The 17374-nt window shown below is 39.9% G+C and overlaps 1 long non-coding RNA gene across 1 annotated transcript in view; it reads right to left on the reverse strand.

The window, feature by feature from the left end:
* The window catches only part of LOC123789303 (uncharacterized), an 86629-nt gene extending 71190 nt beyond the window's left edge, over positions 1-15439 (reverse strand). Inside the window, exons 1-2 of the long non-coding RNA XR_006778779.2 lie at positions 15227-15439; positions 4934-5037 (exon numbers count right to left, since the gene is read on the reverse strand). This is a non-coding gene — a long non-coding RNA (uncharacterized LOC123789303). The remainder of the gene's footprint in view (positions 1-4933; positions 5038-15226) is intronic.
* Positions 15440-17374: the final 1935 nt, after the last annotated feature.

Genomic DNA, 17374 nt, shown 5'->3' on the forward strand with positions numbered 1-17374 from the left:
TTATAGTTATAATGCTCTATTTTAAACTGACAGCTTAGCTTCAGTTACATAAAAAAGTCTGACATATCTACTTGCCACTACCCCACTTTATGTTGTTGATGTCATAATTTACATCTTTTTATATTATATATTCGTTAACAAAATATTCTAGCTATAGTTATCTCATCACTTGTCTCTTTTAACCTGTATTCTAGGGTTGGAAGTGATTTATACATTACCATTACAGTATCAGAGTATTAAAAAGGCTTTACCTTCATTTCTGGAGGACAACTTTTCCATGTAAAGTATTCTTGGTTGGCAGTTTTTTTCTTTGAATACTTGGAGTATATTATCCCACTCTCTTCTGGCCTGCAAGATTTCTGCTGAGAAATCTGCTGATGACCTTACTGGGATTCTCTTATATGGGATGAGTCTTTTTTCCCTGTCTGCTTTTGAAATTCTCTCTTTGTTATTTTGAGAGTTTGTTTTGTTTTGTTTAAATAATGCATCTCAGTAACAATCTTTGGGTTGAATCTCTTTGGGGATCTTTGAGTTTCAAGTACCTGGATGGCTCTAAATGTCTCTTAACTCCTCTGCTATTTTAAGTTTCCAAGTATGCTTTGTTGTTGTTGTTTTTTTCTAGCTTCTCCTCCTCTGTCATGCTGTATCAACCACCAAGGTTTGTCAGCCAAGAACTACAGTCTTAAGCCTCCATCCAGACCCTTCTATGTGTGTCTGTTTGTAGGGTCACATGAAGCCAGGTAGCTGAATATGGCTGTAGAGACACAGACTTTCCTCTAAGATCTCAGGAAGACCACCCAACAGCAGGGGAAACGGAGGCTAAAGACTACATGCAGGAGGTCTTGAAGAGCATTCAGACACATGGAAACTAACAAAGGTATATGATGCTTGTTAAGTTGGAGCAGCTCAGATGATCTGCCTAGCTGTGGCTACCTCCTCTGGACTTAAGGGAGCTTCCTTTTCACGGTCTCATTTTCTGCAGGAAGCAGCTTTTCTGGAGATAAGCCTCTGAAGGTGGTACTGGGGCAATGATCATAGGTATTTGGTGTCAACCATAATTTCCTGATGTTCGATGCATTCTTCAGAAACTCTTTTTTCTACTTTCTAAAGCTGCCATATTTACCTAAGAGGTGGAAAATTCTCTTTCTTTCTTTCTCTCTCTCTCTCTCCCTTCCTTCCTCCTTCCCTTCCCTTCCTTCTTCCTTCTTCCTTTCTTTCCCTCTCTCTCTCTCTCTCTCTCTCTCTTTCTTTCTCAGTGAGATAGAGAACACAAGCAGGGAGAGTGGCAGGCAGAGGGAGAAGCAGGCTCCCTGCTGAGCAAGGAACCCGATGAGGGACAGGTGGAAACTATTTTCTACACATTCTTAAAAGAAATGTGTGTGAAGAGAGGATAAATAGGTTCTAATTCTGGATTTAGTTACCTGAGCTTTAGTCTATTGACCTTACAGTGTCTCTTTTGATGGCCTGTCTCTTTTGCTTTTTGCTTTGTTTGACTATCTGGGGGGACAGTTGAGGTCACTAAATAAATGATTTCCAGGAAAATGAATTGTTATATCTCTGATATAACTGCTATCAAAGTGATTTTTCCCAGTGTTTTTCTAGGAATATACATCCATTTTTATGTTTTTAAGAGCCTCTGATTTCTTTAAAAGTAAATACTATTTAACACTATCAACACCTTCATCTTTCTCTTCACTTTTTTTTGAATCTTTAACTATGGAGGTTAGTGACACTGATATCATTTTTAAAAATGCTCTGAAATGTAGCTTACTATGGCAAGTAGATTATGTTTATTTTATTAAAATACACTGTTTAAATTTCCTCTTCTTCCTTTCCTGTTTTCCTTATTCCTTTTTCCATTTCCCTTCTATTAGCACTTAGGTTCCTTAGACTCAACTTCTTCCCTCCCTTTCCTTCATCCATTATTTAGTTAGCACTTACTATATTCTAGGTGCTCCCTACACGAACTTACACTCTAGTAGGAAGGGCAAAATGTACACAAATCCCATAATGAAATCCATATGTGTTTAAATGCTATAGGAGTTACAAATTGTGTCACACTTTCATGAGGAGAGACAATCCTATGATCCTATGACCACTATTAAGTGACCATAATAGAGATTAATGTCTTACAGACCAAGTTTCTTTTTCTTTTTTTTTTTTTTTAAGATTTTATTTATTTATTTGACAGAGACAGCCAGCGAGAGAGGGAACACAAGCAGGGGGAGTGGGAGAGGAAGGAGCAGGCTCCTAGTGGAGGAGCCTGATGTGGGGCTCGATCCCAGAATGCTGGGATCACGCCCTGAGCTGAAGGCAGATGCTTAACGACTGTGCCACCCAGGCGCCCCATAGACTAAGTTTCTAAAAAAACACAGTTGGGTACTATCAGAATAAGGATGGTCTAGGTTGGAAAGGTAGGGTGAAGACAAAACCTGGAGGGCCTTGAAGGTCAGACTAAGAAATGGATACCATCATCACATCCATTCTGTGCTTAGAATGAGCCTAATATTGTGCTGGGACATGGCCAGCTTTGGGAAACAGCCACTGAGTTAATTTGAAGAGGGAAAAGGCAGAATGTGGACTGAAGCCAGAGCAGAACAGTAGGTGCTATATCTTTTTTGACCAGTCAGTCCCTGACTGCATGACCCGATAGGCAGAGCAGCCTGTGAGGAGGTAGGTACAACTGATCAAGGTCACACAGGCAGTGGGGAGCAGAAGCTATAGGGTGGAGGCCAGAGCAGAGATTCAGGTGGATCTAGATAAACTCAGAAGACAGCCATATCTTTATATCTTTTGACTTTCCTCCCATTTCTTTCCTCTATGTTCACTGTCACTTTTGTTTCCTTCCTGCTCTTCCTTCTCTCATCCTTTTCTCCCCTCTTCTTGCTTTTTTATTTCCACATATAATTTTGCCCTCTCCTCACTCTCTGCCCAACATGAAAATCCTTTCTGCTCTGTCTTCATCTGCCCTTTGACCAGCTCTGTCCCGGGTACTTTTTTTCTTTTCCTCTGGCCCCTGGAATGGGAAGGCATTTTCCACTATTAGGTAGATGTATGCCTGCAGTCCTGGGGACCCTTCTGAAGTACTTTCCTGTCTCCACCAAATCCTGCTCCGAAATTTCTGTAGACAGACTTGGCTTCATTCTTAGCTTTAGTGGCCACTATTAGCATTCAGGTTTGGTTAGTATCTGTGCTGTGCGAATTGTGAATGCTCTTGGAGTGTGCATGCTGGTTTCTGTAGCTTTTGCTAAATTGTTCTTGCTATTCTTCACTTACAATAAATGAAACATAGACAATACCAGCTTGATTAACTTCAAAAAGCAGTGGTTTTCTACTGGGTGATTTTGTCCACTAGAAAATATTTGGCATTATCTGAAGACAATTTTGATTGTTACAACTGGGTATGTGGGATACTGCCATCTAATGGGTAGAGGTCAAGGAGTCTGTCAAACATCCTACAATGTACAAGACAGTCCCCCCCTCCCCCGCCAAAGAATTATTCAGCCCAATATGTCAAAGCAGAAACCCTGATCTAAAGCTATCTACCTGGAAGCTTGCACCTAGGTTGACTATGGAAAAAAATAATACAAGTAATCAAAACCAAATTAAATTTCAATCAATTAGGAAAAACAATGGGGGCATCTTGAGATGGCAATTAGTAAACGTGCCTGCTTTAATAACAATAAAAATAATTCTTTGTGCTCTATCTGACTGATTTTTACTTATAAAAATTATATTCATTAGCTCTCCTGACTCACACCAACAACCCTGAGTTTGGTAAGGGAGATATTTTGAATATTAAGAAACTGAGGCATAGAGAATAATATGACTCTCCTTAGGACCCCAGTCAAACACAGATTTATGTATTTTCATCCAAAGCAAAAAACACAGAGCTGTTCATACAGCTTAACTGGAACTATAGTGGCAGAAAATAAGGGCAGGGACCAAAGCCGCTGTCACAAAGAAAGGACTCTCCCAGTCCTCTATTTGGTATTTAAAAATAGGAGAGAAAACGGCATAGCTTGAATCTGAGATAATGCTTGCCGCTTTGTGAATGCTCTTACAGTGCATCGCCTTCGAAACAAACTGGCCCTCGTCTACAAAGGTTTCTTTTTTGTACTCTCACAAACTCATTTTTAATGGCTTGTGTGGCATCAGTTGTGCCCGAGCTGTAATGAAGCACTCTGCAAGTAACCACACGCAAGTCAGAAATGAATCTCTCGGAGAGGAAAAATGCTGGAACGTTAATAGGTTTTAATCCAAGGTAAGCAAACCTATTGAGCCACTACCATGTGCTTTTTAAATCTAAATGTCATGAAATTTTCAGCAGTTTTCTCCTGCCTGCAAATCAGTTCTGGTCCAGAGACAGCCAAGTAGGGATCAGAAGGGAAAAATCTCAAATGTGCATAACTGCCCAGGAGCACACCTTGAGGAGTTTACAAGCACCATCCAGGCAAAACAAAGAAATAATTGATGGAGCACAGGGGAAACTGGCTTCGTAGGGCAGGCATCTGAAAAGCCTGTAAGTGCAGCAGACATCTTGCAATATTTTTGATCCTATCTTCAATATCTTGGGTGGAGAAGGGGTGTTGAAATCTGAGAGTCTCTGTTATATGGGTTTTCCCCTTAGGTTTTTATTTAAGTGGAAAAGCAGTGTTTGTATATTGCACTTTATTGCACTGATACTAACCAATTTACTGAGGGAGATTTAATTGCTAAACATTCTATTTTAAACTTAATTTTGCACAGTTTCTTGGCAGCTTTTGATGCCTAACTATACAGAAAACAACAATCTCTGAATATCAAAGTAAAACAAATTGGTTTTAGAGTCGTGAGACTTTCTGTGTATGTGGGAGTCTGGAGGCATATTTTGAATTTTCTTCCTCTTGCTGGTGGGTGACCATGAAATACAGAGATAAATTCAAGGTCTCACCTTCAGGATCTTGGGGGCCATGGCTGCCGGTCCGACTTTCATCATGCTTCTCAATGCCTGATGTATTTACTGCTGTAGTAACTACGGGTACGTTCCTCTTCACTCTAATGAAATGGAATATGTGAAGGCACATCAGGTTCAATTAACGTAAATTATAGAAATGTTGAAGTCTGCAAAAGAAATTTTAAAACTTAGCCATATTTTCAAGTTTACATTTAGACATCTTCACAAAGCTTACTAAACACAAGGCATGATTCCAAGGGCTTTATTACTTTATTTAATCCTGTTTTAAATGAGAAACTGAGGCACAGGGAGGTCAAGTAATTGGCCCAAGGTCACACAGCTCATAGGCAGCATAAGTAGAATCTGCAGAAATCCATGTTTCTGGAGTCTTTGTGTACTCCTAACCATTCTACTACACTCCTCAGAGCAAACAGCATGAATATTGAATAGTGAATTGCAGTAATTTTGGAGCTCCTTTGCTGCATTTTCTTACATAGTCTTAGACCATAGCCAAAGGTTCCACTATCCTCGGTCACAGTTGGGAGAGTCGGGATAGAGAATAAAATAAAGTTCAATGTGTCCTTCCTAAGGCCTACCATATTATAAACTTGGGACAGTCACCAGTAGTCCCAATGACTGCCTCCCATCTTGTGGCCTTGGAAAGCAGAAGAAATAGGAGGAGAATATGATTTGGAAGGTTGAGGTCCTCACACTTTGATATGCTTAGAAATACAGATTCTTTGGTTCTATTCTAGGCCCACTGAATCAGAATTTATATTTTGACAAAATCTCTAGGTGATTTATATGTACCTCTTTAAAAAATGAAATATTTTATTGTGCATGCAATAGATGGTTTTAGAAATTTAAAAAAATGCAAATACACAGAATGAAGATCACATATAAGCCTACCATCCAGAGTGGTTTACATTTTGATGTATGTCCTTCAGGATTACATCTGGAGGTCTAATGCACAGCATAGTGATTATAGTAAACAATGTTATAAACAAAGTTTCCAAAAGTCTAGAACTCAATTGTTCTCGATACCAAATGATAATTATGAGACATGATAGAGATGTTAACTAATGCTACAGTGGTTATCATGTTGCAATACTGATATATGTACTATGTTTGAGAAACACTGGTCTAGGGATTCTTCAAATGATGAAGATGGACATAAATCATTAAACACACCTGCAAATGAATTAGTTATGGTGGGAAGGAAGACAGCGATAACATAAAGTTTTCACTACAAGTTCCATTCAAATCTTTCAAGTATCTTTTTTCTTTGTGATCACTTCAATGGCTGAAAAAGCCCCTGGAATGCCCCATTCAAAGCTCATCTGCAAAAGTTTGTAGAATGTTTCATTTAAGAGGGGTTATTCATCTCAAGCTGTTTCTCCTTTAGAATCAGGCTAGAGCCCAAACAACTTGAACATTTTGAATCCAGAAGAATTACAGGACTCTACCCCACCAAAGTCTCCATTTCTGGATGGCGGGAATCCTAAGTTCTGAGTCACCTTCAGAACGTGCTAAGGTGCTGTCAGCCTGGATTGGGGATGGCCACCACCTTGCCCCATCCAGAGATAGCTGTGGGCTTGCACTGAACACTGACCCTTCTCATACCAGTGCTCAGGCCCCTATTGGGCCGAGGTATGCAGGTCTACCTTAACATGACCAGTAGTTGCCTGAGGTGGCAGCTCTTATGGGGCAGGTTTGGGGAGGGCCACCTTAGGTTGGCTGGAGTGCCAGGGGTCAGGGAACAGTGGGGACTGAGAACCCCTCCCAGCGACATAGAGAGGTGGCCAGAGGTGGGAACACATGAAGGCTTCAATACCCCCAAGCATGCTCCATTGTCCCATTGAACTTCATTAACAAAACACAAAATTCAAAGATCAAATTATTTTAAGAATTTCAAGGCAGTGACTGTAGAGCATTAAAAACCAGGTGCAGGATCCTAATGGTCCTATGCAACTGCACTGGTCAAATACCCATGAAACCGGCCCTGACTCTGGAAATTGTCTGGTATTTTTGTGTTTGGGGAATGTATCAGACTTGTTTGTACTGGGTCTGTCCAAAGGGCTAAATAATGTTTATGCTAATGAGATAGTTTAATGCAGTGGTCCTCCAAGCATGGGCCTGGCCCACCAGCATCAGCATCACCTATGTGGACAGAAATGCAAATTCTCAGGCCCAGCTTCAACCAGCAACCTGTAGTTTTAACAAGCCCTCCTGGTGATTCTAATGCAGGAAGAAGTTTGATCTAATGATTCTGATCTAATAGCTCTGAAGCTTTCTGCTGAAAAAAAAGAATTTTTTTAAATCACAAATTATTGCTGCAGAAATCTCAACAATTATTGGGAGGTAGTAGTGGCAATGAATTGTGGGTCACGTGGGTATTTCCTACTCTTGCATGTTTTCTTCAGGGAGGAAAGATCTGTCTTAGTGGCTGAGAGTTGCAGGGCTCCTAATGGCTATTTGGAGATGGCAGGAGGGCTTAGGTACTGAAATGCATCAGAACATGGGTGAGTGTGACAGAACTACTAGTATGATGGCTTCGTGTTGGGCTTCAGTCCCAGAATGACAGCAATTCACATCCCAGTTCTCCTTCTAACCAACTGGTAAGATCTCAGAAGAATTATTTACCTTTTCTGAGCTCAGGTATCTTTAGCCATAAAATGGAGATAACAGTAATACTTACTTCCTGGGGTTCTTATGAGGTATGACTGAGCTAATGAATAGAATTTCTCATCATAGTGCCAGTCACATAGCACTCAACAGATGGTAGTTATTATACAGGGAATAAAATTATTGCATACTGATCTAATCATATGATACAGTTTTGTATTTTGCATTTTAATTTATTGGTAGTGATGATTAGTAGATATAAATTGAAACATTCTATTTCCATAAAGGTCAACGAAATATGTATGTGTATGTGACCTACAACAATTCTGTTATCAGACTCTCTTTTTCTTCTTCGAGGGTTTCCAGGATTCCACCCGGCCCATCAGAGGGTTAAATTTTCCTTTTTCCTGAAGGACTAGCAGCTCAGTTTTTCCCTAGCATTAGCTTACTTTTGTGCTGAGCATACATTATTGGATCATAGGCTTTTTTCTTCTTAGCACCCATATATTTTCTAAATCAATGATTTGCAAAGTAAAAGGGATTCCCTTTGGTAAATATTTGCTAGGCAGGTCCATCTTGCCCTTCTTTCTGAGCAGGGGCAAAGACTCCCTTTAAGCCTTGTGTTGAGGAGGATGGTGGTGTATCGATTTGCTGCCTGCTACTTGCTCCATCATCACATCAGTTATAGGGAGAGTGGCATTATCCCTGCTCAGATTTAATGTGGGCCTTTCTTTGTGTTTGGGTCTGAAAACCAACTCCAGGCTAATTGTATTCTTGAATAATAAATGAAGATCAAGGTCTGCTTGGCTCTGAAAACAAGCCAATCTGAGTATGAGTTAAATATCAAGTACAATAGACTTTTATTTTTTGTAAACAAACACTGCTTTTAGATTAAAAACCAAACAAAAAAAAAGCAACAAAATAATAACCCAAATCCCAAATGATTCAATAGCAAAAGAGTACTCTCTTTGGGGACTTTGGGTCCCAGGTGGCATGCATCTGGATGCCTTTAGTGCTGCAAGACATTTAATGCTAAGGGCTGAAAACAGTATACCCCGGCTCTCCCTGGTATTGATTTCCCTCACACTGATATAGCATGGGGCCTCTTGGCTTCTCTCTACCACTTCTAGCAGCTGAGCTTTGGCCCCAAAGGGCTTTATTTAATGAAAACTTGGGGCTTACACTGTGAGAAAGCTGCCCCAGGAACTGAAGTTGTAGACATCCCAATGGAGAAAACATGAAGACAAGAGTCATGTGCTGGGTCTGTCCAGAGGATGGGATGATGATATGAAGCCCCCACTAAAGTATTTGTTTAAAAGAGAAGAGGGAGCAGCAGCCTTTGGATCACTGTTGAAAGCTAACAGAAGCTCTTATTACTGAAAGATAAAGTGCTTACGTGAAATATGTACAAAAGTTGCACTGGGAGAGGCAATCAGAAGGAGGGGAGCCACATATAAAAGAGCACTGGCTATGTATTAGAGCCTGGTTACAGACAGTAATGGCCTTTGGGGAGCATTAAACAGGAACATTTTTTTTTTAATGTTAACTTTTAAATTTAGGACAATGTTACATTTACAGAAAAACTGTGAAGACAGTACAGAGAATTCCCATATGCCCCACACCCAGTTCCCCTATTAGTAACATCTTACATTACTATGATACATTTGATACAATTAACAAACCAGTATTGAAAAATTATCTTTACCCAGATTTCCTTTGTTTTTACCCAATATCTTTTATCCTGTTCCAGGATCCCATCCACATTGCATCTAGTTGTCTTGCTCCTAAGGCTCCTAATAGTTTCTCAAACTTTCATTTTTTGAAGACCTTGACAATTTTGAGGAGTCCTGGTCTGGTATTTAATCAAATGTCCCTCAGTTGGGGACAGGGGATTTGTCTTATGCTTTTCTCATGATTAGATTGGGCTATGTGTTTTGGGGAGGAAGACCGAAGAGGTGAAGTGTTGTTTTCATCACATCATTTCAAGGGTACAAACTATGCACATGACTTATCATCCTTCATGTAACAGGAGCATTTTTTTTAGACTTTATTTATTTTAGAGAGAGAGTGTGAATGAACAGGAGTAGGGGCAGAGGGAGAGGGAGAGAATCCCAAGCAGACCCTGCGCTGAGCGTGGAGTTGACACTGGGCTTGATCTCATGACCCCAAGATCATGACCTGAGCAGAAATCAAGAGTCGGATGCTCAACTGACTAAGCCACCCAGGTGCCCCTAACAGGAGCGTTTTTAATGGAAACTCTGAACTGCAGCAGGTATTGAATGTTGGGAATTAAGATTTTATCCCCCATATGTGGTATATTTCAGTGGAAATTTAAAAGGGACATATTAATGAACCATCAGTATTAATGAACCACATCAATACCTATCTGATGATGATTTTTTTAAAAAGATTTTATTTATTTATTTGAGAGAGAGCGAGAGAGAGCAAGCACAGGATTGTGTGAGGGGTAGAGAGAGAGGGAGAAGGAGAAGCAGACTCCCCACTGAGCAGGGATCATAACCTGAGCCAAAGGCAGATGCTTAACCAACTGAGCCACCCAGGCACCCCTGAAGATGATTTTCGCAAGGAAAATGATCTTGGTCTTTCTACACACACACACACACACACACACACACACACACACACACACACACACGGTAAAAAGTGGACAAGGGGAAGAACGAAACATATTTGAGCCCCGTTCCAGTTACAAATGGGTCCAATTCCTCAAACTGGTTTTTGTTAATATAGTCCGCAAAAAGAACTCAAGCAGATCTTGAAACCAAAAGTCTAGAACTGAGGGACTCCATTCATTCAGAAATCAATCATTAAATAATATGAGAGATTTTGGAGCCTCTCCAATAAGTTGATTGTTCTAGGGTATAGATCTTCAGAAACCAGCTAGACAGTGGTCTGACTCTGTGGCTCACTTGTTCAGCAGGGTATTGGTTTTTTTAAAATAGAAATTAAGAAAAATATCATGGCAAAATGAGGACAATCATAAATTTTTATACTTACAGTATATAAGATTGTCACCTCATTTGTGTCCAGATCTTGATACAGTATAACCATTATACTTTCAGACCCTCATGCCTCAGAAGTTATGTCTTTGGTTATCTTAGCAAGACTGAACCATGGTTATCATGGCACGGGCTGCAAAGTCACCCACTTCAGTAAATGGAATGAAAATGAGCATGAAGGACTAAAATGCCTTCTTGAGGCTGGCGTAGACAACTTCCAGGTTGTTGAAGGGCCCAGGTAGGAATCTTCTGTTTGGAATGGTTAGGGGAAGAATCTGAAAGGAAGCATATTAGGTTGCTAGGGCTACCATAACAAAGTACCACAGATTGGGTGGCTTAAACAATAGAAATTTATTCATAGTTCTGGACACTAGAAGTCTGAGATCAAGGTGTGGGGAAGGTTGTTTCTTCTAAGGTTTCTCTCCTTGGCTTGCAGGTGGCCATCTTCTCCCTCTGTCTTCACATGGTCTATACATGTCTGTGTTCTAATCTCTTCTTACACGGAGACCAAATATACTGGATTAGAGGGGTACCCTAATGACTTCACTGAGCTTTAATTACTTCTTTAAAGTCCCTATTTCCAAACACAGACATATTTTGAGGTATCAGGAGTTGGGACTTCAACATAAAAATTTTGGAGGGATGCAATTCAGGAAGGGTAAAGCATTTGGTAAAGTGGGTGCATTTTATCCTCCAGATCTTGGTTTCTAGGAGTCTGGAAAGACTGGCATTTGGTGCTTACTTTTGGCTGTTTCAGGGGATTATGACAATGGAGAAAAATGCGAAAGACAGCACTTGACGTGTGAAGAAAATGTGCTGTGTAATCTGGCTTTGTTGGGAGCCCTTTCCCCGAAGTTACCTGTGGTGTTTGCACAGCTGTTCTGTCATTGTCCACATCAGCAGTCTGAAGGCTGATTTCCTGGTGAATTTTCACCAAATTTTCTTTACAACTGCCTTATAAGTGATAGTTTCATTTCTGCACTTTAAAAAAGGCATCAGCCAGAATGCTGACTTATTAATTTACAATGAGAAATATAATCATCTGGTGGACTGGATACTTCAGCCTCTTGACCAGCATGCGCTTTCCCTGCAGGCAAATCTCAGCGGGAAGCCAAATTATCATCAGAAGGCAGCTTGGTGAGCATGGAATCAGGCCAGAGGAGTTAGTTATGAGATTTGGCATTCCTGTGCTTCTTATTCTTTATACTGTGCAGCACTGAGCTGCATAGCCTTACCACATGGGGCTGGCTGCCTCTGTCCTTGCTGTCCCCTTGGACTTTCCATTGTTCTCTCTTGTCAACTCCTCACCACGCAGGACCCAGCTCAGCCATCTCTTCCTCTGAAACGCCTTAATTTCCCAAGAGCAGACTCACGCAGTCCCTCTTCTTCCTTACCCCTGGAGCACTTTATGCTCTGTGTACTTTGCATCCTATGTTGTGGTTATTTATTTGCTCACCTGTCTCCTCACTGAGCTCTGAGAAACTTGAGTGAAGGGACTTTTTATTGTGTACAGCACACGGCAAACGGTCAGTGTTCAATCAGCACTCAACTGATTAATAGAAGTAATAATTATGATTAATTTATATTACGCCATAGTTTCTTTTTGTTTTCGCTTTATAGTTTTCAAACACTTTCCAGTAAGTTGTTCATAAGGCACAATCTTACACTGATAGCTCTGAAGTGAGATAGGCAGATGAAAACATGCTTATAAGTCAAACGATTTATCTAACTCTCAGTTAATGAATTCACTTTCCACCAAGCCTATTTGTCTTTGTGACTGGAATCTTACTTCCCTTCTGCCCTCCCTGTCCTCGCCCATGCTTGGGCCTCCTTCTTACATCCTTAGTTTGCCTCTTCTTCCCTTAGGATCCTATGGCCCTTTGAATGCATGGTGTTCTCCTCCTGAAGGGACTGTTCCAGCCCCATCTTACTGGGGAGAGTTCAATACTCCCCAACTCTGTTCTCTCCTCTTCTCAGGACCCATCTCTCCTCACACATCTCCCTTCTAACTTCCAGGTCAAACTCCCATTCCCTCAGAAATCTAGTCTTAAGAAGAAAGCAATGTGATTAAATTTCATTGATAGATGTTAATAACCTCCTAGGGGTATTTGCATCTTAAAATTTTAAGAGTGAGCTCCTTATAGCACAGTTCTGGAAGTGGGTTACATCTAACCATATTGGCATCTTTATGCATGTGCATGTGTGTGTGTGTGTGTGTGTGTGTGTGTGTGTGTGTGTGTGTGTCTTTCATTGTGTTACCTCTATATTTGGTAAAATTTCCTGGGCCTTTAGAAGCTATTTCTTTATTTTTAAAAGAAATTTCTATACCTTGCAGTCCAGATGCTACTATGAATGAGTTCTTCAGAAGATCAGCAACTAGCCCATTATAACCTTTGGGGAGACATAGCGCTTCATGGATGAATCATTAGTTCTGAGCCCAGAGAACAAATCTGAAGGACCTTTTCATATCTTATAATTAAATACATTCTGCAGCTTGAAGATAAACATGCTGATCTGACAGTGAGTTAAGGAGGTTTATCAGCATTTGTGCACCTGCAGCGTTACACTAAAAGACATGACTTCATTAAAACTCACTGTGCTTGTGAGAACAATGAGGAATGGTCGTAGGTGTAAAAAAGAAAGACACTACCAGACGGTGGCTTTAAGCTCATCTTTGAAGGGATGAACTCATTCTATCCGACATGTCCAGCTGTGCAAACAGCAGCACCGAGTGAGCTGCAGTTAGCTGTACTAATACACAGGATTAGAACAGAGGCTGGGCCACATATAAATGTTGTGAATGCTTAATATACTTGAACACTATGAATGCTGCACAGAGGGGGAATGAGAGCCACAGAAGTGACAGAAGATATTTTGCTAACTGTCATGAAAGGAGATTGTATTTTCAGGGCCTTCTAAGAACATTTCTCTTGCCAGAAACTTTTGCCTTTTGAGCCCAATGTTTCCTAGGATGAAAAACAATACAAGACATCAATCTCTCAAAAACTCCACAGGGATATAACAAGGGTTGCCACAGTTACCATTGTTCTTTCATAAAATCTCAGAATGAGGAAACCGTGAGTGAGTGAGTGAGTGAGTGAGTGAGTGAGTATGTGTGTTTGGACTTTACCTGCAATAACATCTCAGGTTACAGAACAGGTAGATGGGTGGTCCAGAGAGGCAACAGCAGTGAGACACTAAGTGTTCAGACAATAGGGACACAGAGCCTGGGCTAGAAGACACAGTCATGAAGGTCCTAAGTAGTGGGTTGAAGGGAACAGAATTCAGGTTCTAGAAGCCTTGGCAATAGATAGAAGGGTCTAGAGGCAAGACAGACGTTGACACTCTGCCGACCTCACCTGAGGATGTCTTAGTGGGAATGGATTCTCTATATGCTCCCTACCCCTGGAGGAAGCTGTGGGTAGACTGAGCTGAGCTGAGCCCCTTCACAGGGCAGAAGGAGGAGGGGGCAGTGGAGGGAACCCAGTAAGTTCCAAACATCTGTAGACTCATCCCCAGCCCTCTTGGCACTGCCATAGTAATGGAAGAATGGAGGACTCACTAATTTCTCCTTTCTTATTTCCCTAAGACCTCAAAATGATAGTTATCTTTGAAACCTTTCTGAGTAGTGGAGAATATATGTAGGTTGATTTCTCTTAAGAGCTGAATACTGTGGGTTTTGCTCATGTTCCAGGACCTTAACTGATTGAACCTCTTTAAGAGGTGGTCCAAAATATCACTCTTCCACATCTGATGTATATTTAATACAATATACATAAGTGATTCTAGAAGACTAGGAATACTTCTAAAAATTTCACTGCAGTCTGTAACTACACTTTAAAAATTTTTTTGTCAATGTTGCACAAAACTTATACCATCTCTTTGTTCTTTTGGTAGAGCATATGGCAAGAGTGAAAACAATCTGTTTCTAAAGAAAGTTTACTTAGATAAAATGTGAGCATGAGATAGAGTCAGAGATGATGGGAAAGATACAATTCCATGTTGAAAATCATCACAGTGGTCTTTTAAAAAATATGGGTAAATTCTCTTGAGTGAACATCACACATGCATAATTGGTGTCTAGATAAACCATCAACTCCTTTAAGAATGTTATTTGCTGCTTTTACATCCCCTATCAACCTAACACAATAAGCACAGTGCATAAATATGAAACACACATAACTAGCACAATACTTAAGTATGCTCATAAATTTCTCTAAGTCAAATCACACTTAGTCAACCCCCTTGGCAATGCGTCCAGGCTTGTCCATTTCCTGCATCTCAGATGATATAGCTCAGGATTTACTGGCATGTTGGTCAATAAGTTACTGAAGTTAATCTCCATCTAATGAATCATCAGCAAGGGAGACAGACAGATGACAAGCGTTCAATTTTCAGAAATCTCTTGCCCAATCTGTTTCTCTTCCTCTTTTCTTCCTAATTATTGATTTAACGTATGAGCCCCTCCTCCCAATTCTTCAGCCTGCACCCCTGGGAGTTCAGCCTTTTAAAGATGTTCTCATTAGAGTCAATAATTCACCGTGGCATATTATATAGTGCCCTGAATATCTATAAAGCCGTTCTTTCATGTTGTACATCCTGGGGTGTCCAAATAATTAATTTGACTAACTATAAAGAACAATACCTTCTATTGTGAGTGGTTTTTATGTACTACCCACAGAGGCACATGTATAGACGTGGCTGGGAGACAAGCTCTGCAGTAGAACTTCTCAAGAGGATTTTAATGCTGGGAGTCAGGTAGTTCTGTTCTTGGATCTATATGGAGACATAAAATACAGTGTAACGGTAATGTGGAATTAGTCAATTACCAATTGACCCGAATACTTTCTTTGGGCATTTCTTCTTACTTCTTCTAATTTTTAAGAGTAAAGTAACTCTTAGAAATAGTTTACTTAATGTCATTAAAAATGCTTGCTTGAAATAAAGCATTCTAAAGACATAATACTGAGACCCAGGAGAAAAGCCCAATGTTCTGTCTCTCACATTGATTCTGAACTGTTCTGGTTTCAAAATAGATATTTGTATGAAAGTTAAAGACTTTTAGTTAATTCATATTAATGAAGACTATTCATAATCCAACTTGGCTTCCTAAAAAAGGTAATAACAATATGCACATTAACATTTTAATTATTGATAAGAAAAATGCAGACTCCAATTTAGTTTGTAGTGAATTAGTAATTAGATAAATAAAACAGTATCTTTTAAACTTCCATTGTATAATTAGAGTCAGGGGTCCCAGATTCAGATTTCAGCTCTGTCAATAACTAAGTAGGTAACTTTGAGTAAGTTTTTACTTAACTTAACCAAGGCTCAGTTTTGTCAAGCCTATAGGACAGAGAGATGGGTTCCTTCCAGTGCTAGTATATTTCTATTTATGACCATTACTTAGACATTCAATTAATGAATCACTCACAAAATTGGAGTAGAAAAATTCAACAGCCATCATTTTTTTCCTTGAATAAATCCTTCAGGCAGGAGATATTTATGGAGCTAAGAGATGAATGAATTATTGTCAAAATATTTATATTCCCTTGTGCGGAGTGCTTCTGAGGCCGAAAATCTTGCTTTATAGGAAACTGACTCAGGAAACCCAAGCTAAAATGTAGATCTATTCATTTCTAGGTCACAGTGCAAAAATTTCTATTGGAAAGCTGAGAACAGTTCTTTTTTCTATTTTTCCAGCTTTATTGAGATATAACTGATATATAACATTGTGTAAGTTTAAAGTGTATGACCTATATATTACAAAATGATTACCACCACAGTGTAAGCTAACACCTCCATTACCTCACACAATTACCATTTCTTTTTTGTGATGAGAACATTGAAGATCTATTCTCTTAGCAAATTTCAAGTATATAATATGGTAATATTAACTGTAATCACCATGCCGTACATTAGATCTCCAGAACTTACTCATTTTATAACTGAAGTTTGTATCCTTTTACCAGCATCTCCCCAATTCTCCTACCCCTAGCCCCTGGCAACCAATTTCTTACTCTGTTTATAGTAGTTCAACTTTCACATGTGAGATCATACAATATTTGTCTTTCTCTGATTTATTTCATTTAGCGTAATGCCCTCAAGACCCATCCATGTTGTTGCAAAGATAGGATTTCCTTCTTTCTCACGGCTGAATAATACTCCATTGTGTGTATGTTTATCTATTCATCCATTGACGGACACGTAGGTTGTTTCCATGCCTTGGCTATTGTGAAAAATGCTGCAGTGAACATAGGAGTGCAGATATCTTTTTATCCTATTTTCATTTCCTTTGGATATACACCCAGAGTAAGGATTGATGGATTATATATTAGTTTGATTTTTAATTTTTTGAGTGATTTCCATACTGTTTTCCATAGTGGCTGTGCCAATTTACATCCCCACCAACAGTGCAAAACTGTTCCTGGGAGCAGTTCTTCAGTCAAAAGTACAGACCTGGAATCACAGTAGCCACAAACTTTAGCCACACAAACCAACTGGGCAGGCAGTAAGCTAGTGGACAAAAGATGCTGCCTTAGGGATCAGACACACCACAGTACACTATACCCAACCACCTGAAGCTATCCCCACCTGGTAACTCAAGCCATACTTCTTTGCTCCACCCTTGGATGCCATCTTGAATTAAAGCGAAGGACTGAAAAAGACTAAAAAATCTGAGATTGAATTTTCTTTTCTGGAGAGAAACTAAGCACTACTTCAATCAGATTAGACATATGTTCTTCCTTCCTGCCATCCAGCAGGTAGCAAAGACTTACTTAGTTACAGACAA

The sequence above is a fragment of the Ursus americanus genome, chromosome 3 (genome assembly GCF_024610735.1).
Source record: "Ursus americanus isolate L20-20 chromosome 3, mUrsAme1.1.p, whole genome shotgun sequence".
Classification (NCBI taxonomy): domain Eukaryota; kingdom Metazoa; phylum Chordata; class Mammalia; order Carnivora; family Ursidae; genus Ursus; species Ursus americanus.